Raw genomic sequence first — 9,826 nt, 5'->3', positions numbered from 1 at the left:
TTAAGACACCTCGGCATATTATACAACAGAATAATCTTATGTTTCCCATTAAAATATATAAGTAATTTTATTGTTAGAAGTTTTAATTCAAAATGTAAAAGATGACTTGGATGTGTTTGTAAACATTAGGAAAATTAAAGTAATTTAATATTAGAATAATTTAAGTATTGGCCAACATTTTGATTACTAGATATATTTGAATTTGGTAAAAGGAAAAAAAAAACTCTGAATGTATTAAATTTATAAATGCAGCTTGCATTATTTAAGAAATTCAATTTGCTAAGCTAAAAAAATCTTAAAAGTAATTTTTAGAATTTATTAGAATAAAACAGAGTACCATAATTTGTAAATTAAACTTAAAAACTTAAGGAGAGACTTCTGATTCTGGGAAGATAAAATAGACATACATTCCTCTATTCCCTTCACTAAGTTCAGTGAAGAAACCTGTATTTATATATGAAACAAACATCAGAAAACTCTGACAGGTGGGTAAAGGTAAGCGGACTGGCTAGGGACTTTGGGGCCCGAGAAAGGACCCTATGTTTTCTCTGTTTTTTTTTCTCATATATGCTTGGAGATGAAGAGGCTGGTAACCTGGAAAGATCAACAGGTATGGACAAAAATGTCCTCCCCAAAGCCTGTTCTATCTAGCCAAAGGATCAAGAAAGGATCTCACAAGACAGAAAACATTTTATTTTTTTATTTTATTTTATTTATTTTATTTTATTTTATTTTATTGTATTGTATTTTATTTTATTTTATATTTTATTTTATTATGCTATGTTAATCGCCATACATTACATCATTAGTTTTTGATGTAGTGTTCCATGATCCATTGTTTGCGTATAACACCCAGTGCTCCATGCAGTACATGCCCTCCTCAATACCCATCACCAGGCTAACCCATCCTTGCACCCCCCTCCCCTCTAGAACCCTCAGTTTGTTTCTCAGAGTCCATAGTCTCTCATGGTTTGTCTCCCCCTCTGATTCCCGCCCCCCTTCATTTTTCCCTTCCTACTATCTTCTTTTTTTTAACATATCATGTGTTATTTGTTTCAGAGGTACAGGTCTGTATTCAACGGTCTTACACAATTCACAGCGCTCACCATAGCACCTACCCTCCCCAATAAGACAGAAAACTTTTAAGCAATAACTGTTCTACTCCAGACAAACAACATAGAAAAAAATCTTACCTCATTTCTACCCCCACCAACAAAGGCAAGTGGGGCACCTAAACGTCCATATTTGCCAGGCTGTACCAAAGAGCTCTAACACTTCTACCAGGTATGTTTAGAGAAAGCCAAGCAAGGACCTGACCTGTAAGGAGTGCTCCTACCCCTCCCCAGTCAAATAAATGGAAACATTTGGGGATCTTTGACTTCAATTTCCACCTGGTAGTATTGAGGCACCTCTACTCCTCCTGCTGTGCTGGGTTCAGAGGAGGCTGAGAGGAGTTAGGACTCTCATCAGCACCCAGCAGTAATGATGCTACCCCCACTGTGGCATCAATGAGAACCACTTAGAAAGCCAGAACTTCCACCCATTTCAGCAATAACAAGGAGCCCCCTTCCCAAGAAGGGGAATCTGGACTTCTACTTCCACTTGGTAGTAATGAGGCAGCACTCCTCTTTGCATGCCAGAATAGTGTCAAGAAAAGCCAACTAAAACAGAAGTATCCTATAACTTAATCCAAAAATATCCACATTTTAATGAAAAATCCCTTGTAATACCAAGAAAATGTAAATTTCTAATGGAATGAGAAAAAGGGCAATTAATAGATGCCAAAACCCAGATGGCAAGATGTTGGAATTATTTAACAAGCATCCTAAAGAACTCATGATAAAATTGCATCAACAAGCAATTACTAAATGCTTACAATAAATTAAAAAATACTACCCCTGAGCAAGGAAATAGAAGCTGTAAAGAATAACCAAAAGGTGAGTTTAGAACTGAAAAATATAATAACCAAAATAAAAAGCTCAGTAAATAATCTCAATAGGAATGGAGAGAATAGAGGAAAGAATCAACAAATTCTGAGATAGAACAATAGAAATTAATCTGAAAAACAGAGAGGAAGTAGATGAAAAATAGATGAGCAGATTCAGAGACTTGATGGGCTCTAACAACAGAGCTAACATTCGTGTCATGAGAGTCCCAAAAGAGGAAGATAAAAAGTGCAGGGCTGAAAAAGTAATTAAAAAAAATAATGGTTAAAATCTTCCCAAGTTTGTGAAAAGAGAAAAAAGAAATTATAAATTTAAGAAGCTGGGAAAATCCCAAACAGAATAAATCCAAACAAATCCATGCCAAGGCCAATTATAAAGTTCTGAAAACTAAAGACAAAGAAAAAAATCTAAAAAGTAGCCAGAAAGAAAAAAAAAAAATGACACCTAACTTATAGTGGAAAAACAAAAAGACACTGACATTCTCATCTGAAACCACCTAGGTCAGAAATGTTTAACACTGGGACAGCTGGGTGGCTCAGTCAGTTAAGCATCTGCCTTCGGCTCAGGTCATGATCCCAGGGTCCTGGGATTGAGTGCTGCACCAGGTTCCCTGCTCAGCAGGGAGTCTTCTCCTCTCTCTCCCTCTGCCCCTACCCTCCACTCATGCCTTCTTTCTCTCTCTCTCTCTCTCTCCCCCTCTCTCTCTCTCTCAAATAAAGAAAATCTTAAAAAAAAAAAAAGAAATGTTTAACACTGATTCATGTTAAAAACTATCAGTGCACTAAATATAGAGGTGGACTTCCTCAAAGAAAGGTGACAGCACTTGGAGGTGGAGGGATCACAGCCTCATGCCATTCCCATTGCTCTTAGGGTAAAGTTCAAATTGCCTAATGTGGCTGACTAGGTCTGGCATAAGCAGGTCTGTCTCACTAGCTTCCTGTGGGACTACTCATTTTCTCCAGCCAGGCTGACCACCATCTTTCAGTCCTTCTAATAGGGCATTCTCCTTTCCCCAAGGACTTTGAAATGGCATAATTATAAAAATAATTTAGTTCAAATGAAGTCACTAGGGTGGGCCCTAATCCAATATAACTGGTGTCCTTATAAGAGGAAATGAAGACACAGACACACACCAGAGGGAAGACCATATCAAGACCCAGCGAGGAGAGGATCATGTACAAACCAAGAACCAGCCCTGCTGAAACCTTGACCTTGTACTTCTAACCTCCAGAAACACAAGAAAATAAATTTCTGTTGTTTAAGCCACCCAGTCTGTGGTTTGTTGCTTGACAACCCTGCAACAAAATACTCAAAACTCAATAGTAACAAACAATCCAATTATAACATGGTCAACATAGACTTTTCACTAAGAAGATATACAGATTGCAAGTAAGCACATGAAAAATGTTCAATATCATAAACCACTGGGAAAGTGCTAATTAAAACTCCAATGAGGTATTGCTACATACCTATCTGAATGGCTAAAATAAAAAAATATTGACAATGCCAAATGCTGACATGGATGTAGAACAACTCAATCACTCATACGTTGCTGTATGTTGGGGATGTAAAATGGTATGGTCATTGTGGGAAACTCTTTTTCACTTTCTTAATAAATTAAACATCTAATTACCATAAAATCCAGTAATGCACTTCTTTTTTTTTTTTTAAACATTTTATTTATTTATTTGAGAGAGAGAGAGAGCACATGAAAGGGGGGAGGGTCAGAAGGAGAAGCAGACTCCCCGCCGAGCAGGGAGCCCGATGCGGGACTCGATCCCAGGACTCCAGGATCATGACCTGAGCCGAAGGCAGTTGCTTAACCAACTGAGCCACCCAGGCACCCCAGTAATGCACTTCTGAGTACTTATTCCAGAGAAATAAAGAATTATGTTCATACAAGAAGCCTTTACACAAAGTTTGTAGGAGCTTTTCTCATAGCAGCCCCAAATTGGATACAACCCAATTGCCCTTCAATCAATGAAATGTTAAAACTGGTACATTCATACAATGGAAGCTGCTCAACAATAAAAATGGACAAAATGACTAATCTGTGCAACAATCTGAATGAATTCCCAGAAAATTTTTCTGAGTGAAAAAAGCCTATGATTCCATTTTGTAATATACTTGAAATAGCAAAATTATAGAGATGGAAAAATTATCAGTGGTTGCCAGGCTAAGTAGGCGGGGAAAGTGAGAGAGAAGTGGGTGTGGTTATAAAAGGGTTATAAAAGTGGTGATGGAAGTGTCCTGTATCTTGGTGTATTAATGTCAATATCCTGGTTGAGATATTCTGCTTTTGTTAGGAAGATGTTAACATTGAGAAAACCACCTTTTCTGTCTCACAGGCCTTTTTCTGTTTTTATTTTGAGACACTTGCAGATTTATGATTAGGTATGTTCCCTATTGCAGTAGTCCCTGATAAAGTCTCTCCTTATCTAAGTGTATATTTGCTTTTATTTTACAGCCATTTTGACAGTTGAAGAATCTCACTTTCAGAAAGACGGAGGAGATAGCTCAGATAATATCCTGGCATTATGTTTGTTGGGAGATTTTGATATGGAAATTATTTAACCAGTTTCCATCTCTTGTTTACTTAAAGTTATCATCTGGCCCCAAATACTTAAAATTGTTACCTTGTTCCACTTAAAGTAATCAAGTTATGGAGGGCCAGGAAAGGGAAACCATTTCAAATTTTGGCAGGTTTTGATAGCATATCAAGCTGGAAACAGAGCCCTAGGCCAAGTTTTATATATTGTAATTTTAGTGGGCACATCCTCAAACCCACTGCACATTAATTCTTGATCTCAGCTGCTAGTCCAAATTAATTTCCAAATATTTTCTTTGATTCGGTCAGGATTGGCTGGGAGTCAGAATAGGCTTCACCTTTAGGGAAAAATCTTCAATCTCCTATATTTGAGCCAGCTGGGAGATTAATACAGACACTAAGCTAAAAAATGCTAAATTTTAGAAGAAAGCAATTCCATGAAAATGCACACACTGGTCATCTCCTATATATGCAATCTTAAATCTATCAATATCAGCATATTTAATATTAGAAGCACACCCATTTGTCATCTCCAGGGGCACTGTAATTGCTCATCAGTTTTGATGATCATGTGAAATATCATCAAGGCACTGAAAGTTGGTGAAAATTCCTGTGGACACATGCAGACTATGGGGAGTTTCTGTTTCCATTCCTGAGTCTTGTAGTTTCTTCTGGCAATTCCATGGATGCCATTTGAAGGAAATTATGTTCAGAGAAGGTCTATTCACTGAAGGTTCACTATGTTCAGCTTGTCATGACCAACTTCAAAGAACCCGGAAATATTTCAAGGCCTTTCTAGAGATTACATTCTATACAACAAGGTGATCTGATACAGGTCATCATTTCTAACATCCAAATTGAAGTAGCTTGTTCTCTATAAATCCTTCTGCACTTCACTAAGTCTTTCCTTCAAAGGTTTTTTCCTCCATTTTTTTTCCTCACCTTGTAGGGCACAAGTAAAATGTTATTATGCATGCAGGACTGCAGAGGGCAGATCACCAAGGAAATCATATCATGATGTATTGTAATTGCTTGTCTTCCCCACAATCAGGAGTCATCACAAACCCAACAGCTGTGTGGTCCCAGGCACATAGTAAGTCAGTTAATGTTTATTGAATGGGAGAGCACGTAGCAGAAGAGGAGGTGTAATCCGAGATCTGGAGGCTGAAACTCTTTCTGTATACTTGTTACTCTACCCTGCAGACTCCTAACCTATAGGTTTGTGGCTTCTTACTTCTTATTTGTTGGTTGAATTAGTCATTTGTTTTGTTTTATTTATAGATTTAAATTCTTGGGTTTTGTAAAATTAGTACATGAATACTTTGTCCTTATAAAAATTGATGAATAATAGTGATAGTAGATATCTAAACCTAAAGTATTCTTTCAACAGCACTCCCCCACCCCCACCACCAAAGTCTTATTCTTTCTCTGGAAGTCTGCACATAGAGTAATGCTATTATTTGCTTCATATGTATCCTTTTAGAGGGCTTTACAAATGTATTTATTTAGGGATAGGTGATAGGGAGGGAGAATAGGAGAAGGAAAATATAAGAACATATAGCAGATACTCTCTTATACATAGTAAAGCTTTGAGTATTTTTGCTGCCATTTTACTTGGAGTGCTAATATTTCATATATTTTGCTGCAGGCTGCTTTTTTCACTTAACAGGATTTTAGTGACTCTCTCATTCATGGCTGTGTTAGTTCTACAACATCTGGCTTTTTCCACAACTTGTCTCACTAACTCCCATAATCTCTCTTAGTTTCCAGATACAGTTCCTGTCTCAGACTTTACTCAGGGCCATGATCTTATTGTCTAGTGACCTTGATTTATTTCTTGTCTTCATCACTCCACCAGTAGACTTCCCATACCTTTTGCAATAATACAGAATGTTTACAGGGTATATGTTTTAGCTTCTTCTCTTGTATTATAAATATATAATGAGAAAGTAAATACCTTTTTTAAGGAAATAAATGTCAAGACCTTTAGAGCATTCATGTACTAAAACAACTGCTGAGTCATAATGTCTATTCCATTTTTCTCCTTTTGATTATATTCAACTGGAAATTCCCATGAAATTTTAAGTAACTTTATAAAATAGATGAAATTCTCAAAGAAACTGGTTTTCATATATACAGCATTCATTTGGGTTCTGAGAAAATGTCACAAGAATGGAGAGCTTTTTAAACCTAAATTGACAGTTATGACTTTCTATACAAAGATCTTAAAGTAGATCCCCCCCTTTTTAGTTTTTATCGTGTTTTTAAGTAAGAAAGCTAAAAATAAATTATTGTCCTTTGCTATCCCAAATATTGTGGATAAAACTTATATCAGACATTCTTTTAGATATTAGACCACTCTGATCAATTATTTAAAACTGAGTTATTAATTTCAAAGGTCAGAACATTCCAATAAGCTTGGCATTTCTAGACTATATTAGAAAATTAAGATGTGAAAAATAAAATCCAGTGAAATAGAGTTTCAAATAATCAGCTTCTCAAAAGATAGATCCTATACAATTAAAAATATATAAGTACATTTTTATGCAGAAAATAAACCAATATGGCTGACATCTCACTGTCTAGTTGCAGTTCTGAATGATTGTTACTCAAACTTGATTTTTTATTTTTAATAAACAAATATTTTAGCATTGTTTTATTTTGTGATCTATTTTGACTGTCTTTTACAAGAGTATGGTAAGTACTGAAGTATTATGATATGAGTGGATTGCATAAGATCTGCTATAGACTAGATACATGCATGTAAAACTGTTAGAAGGGCACCAGGAGTTCCTTCCTGCCCACAAAATCTCTCCTGCCGATGTTCCATGAAGTCTAATAAGCCCATTGTTAGCATTGTGCTTTAAAGTAAAAGCCTAGTCTCAAGAGGACTGTTGTGGGAGATACGTTTTCCTGGGCCAAGCAGCAATTGTACATTTACATATATTATTAGAGGTTAGATTAATTTTATTTCCTCCTGTGGAAAGTAGACTTGGTCCTGAGAGAATGGAATACAGAATTGATGACCTTTATTGACAGGAAGGGCAGGAGGAGTTTGACATAGTGTTTGACTCATGGAGGACTGGCTCAGCAGGATTCCTCCATGGGTACAGGCCTGGAGAACATAGGATACCTGGTAGTAAAGGCGAGTGTGTGTGTGTGTTTGGGGGGGGGGGCAGCCAGAGAGCATGGCAGAAATAAGGGCTTGGAGGCACTGATGATCCATTTCAGTATATCACAGTTTGTCCTTGGATTGACACTAGATTTCACTAAATGTTTTCATAGGAAAATGAAATATTTATTTCAATCTAGTGCTTGGATGGAGCAATGGGAGCAGAAGCCTAAAGGGCATAAATGGACCCGAAGGTATTGTCAAAGATGTGGGGTAAAAAGGATATTACAGTGACCCAAAATGCATTTTTAAAATAGAGGCATTCAACTAAATAATTTAGGCATTTAGGTTTTAAATCTTCATAGAGAGACAAAATAGCTAGAATAGTAATATTTGATTTTTTTTTTTTCCTTAGTAAAATTCACCTCTAAATGTTGAGTTGAATTTTGTTACATGCTTTTCTATTTCTACAAAATCAATGCCAGGTGGCAAATACTCATTGCAACCTGTTTGCAAATTCATTGATGGAATTGCATAGATGTGCAAAGGTTTAATTAAAAATGATTTTTTAATAAAACCATTCATTCTATTAAGATGTAGAAAGTAAAATTAGGTTAATAAAAGAGAATTATGCTTTAAATTAAAAATTTTTAATTTTCTTTAAATCTCTTTGACTTGCGAACTCAAACTTGTCATTTTTAATTACTTCAGAATCTAGAGATTTTTAAGCACCATGCAGGTGGTGGCTCTTATTTTTAAATTATTTTTGGAATTCCTGTATTATAGCAATACATATATGTGTAAAAAGTACACATATGAATTCTTTATAGCTGGCAGAGTTTTCACAAACTGCACACACCTATGTAACCAGGACCCAGTGGAAAACATTCCTGTCACCCCAGAACCACCTTTTTCCTTACTCTCCATGCCACTTCCAGTAACTTCTGACTTGCCCAAACAGAATCACCATGTTGGCTTCCAACAGCATAGGTTAGTATTGCTTATTTTTATGCTTTATATAAACAAAATTATACAATATGTATTCTTTTGTGCCTGGCCTCTTTATCTCAATATTATGTGTGTGAGATTCTCTCTTTTTTTTTTTTTTTTTTTGCACATGGTTGTAGTTTATTCACTCTCATTGCTCTCAAGTTGAGTGAATATACAATTTATTTTATCTATTCTGCTATTGATGGGTATTTGAGGTTTGATTTCGGGACTATTTTAATTTGTGCTGCTATAAATACTCTAGTACCTGTCTTTAGGAAAACATGCATTTCTGTTGGTTATGTACCTATAAGTAGAATTGTTGGGCCATAGCTTATACATATCTGCAGCTTTAGTAGATAACACCAAATATTTCTTTAAAGATATTGTATCAATATAAGTATTGTACCAATACATATATACTGTAACTATCATATGAGAAATGTAGTTGGTCCATAGTTTTCTAAGAGAATTTTGGAATTTTTTGCCCCCTTCATTTTAGCCATTTGGCATGTATGTGGTGGTTGCTAAGGTTTAAATTTGCATTTACCTGATGACTAATGAAGTTGAACATCTTTTCATATGTTTACTAGCCATCTGGATATCCTCTTTTGTGAAGTTTCTGTGTATTTGCCATTTCTCATTTATACCTCATGTGTATTTTTCTTTATATATTCTAGATAAAAGTCATTTGTATAGACAGATGTTTTCTTCCATTTTGTGGGCTTGCCTTTCTACTGTCTTAATGATTAAAAGAAGTTTTTAGTTTTTTTAAAGATTCATTTGTTTTAGAGAGTGAGAGCGAGCGAGCGTACATGTGAGCAGGGGGAGGGCAGAGGGAGACAGAATCCTCAAGCAGACTCCCCACTGAGTGGGGGACCAAAACTGGGCTTGATCCCAGGACCTTGAGATCATGACCTGAGCCAAAACCAAGAGTCGGATGCTTAACCAACTGAGCTACCCAAGCACCCAGAAGTTTTTAAATTTAATATAGCTTAGTTTATTATTTTTTCTTTTATGATTAGCACATTTTGTTTCCTATTTAAGAAAGTCTTGCCTAACCTAAGTTATGAAGATATTCTCCTAAATTTTTCTATGAAAGCTCCTCTTCCTTCCTCCCTTCCTTCCTTCCTTCCTTCCTTTCTTCCTTCCTTCCTTGTCTCCCTCCCGCCCGCCCCCTTTTCTTTTTCTTTCTTTCTTTCTTTCTTTCTTTCTTTCTTTCTTTCTTTCTTT

This window comes from Mirounga leonina, unplaced genomic scaffold (genome assembly GCF_011800145.1).
Source record: "Mirounga leonina isolate KUSES-001 unplaced genomic scaffold, KU_Mleo_1.0 Mir_115, whole genome shotgun sequence".
Classification (NCBI taxonomy): Eukaryota; Metazoa; Chordata; class Mammalia; order Carnivora; family Phocidae; genus Mirounga; species Mirounga leonina.
The sequence above is the reverse complement of the archived record's forward strand: the minus strand, read 5'-3'. Positions refer to the sequence as shown.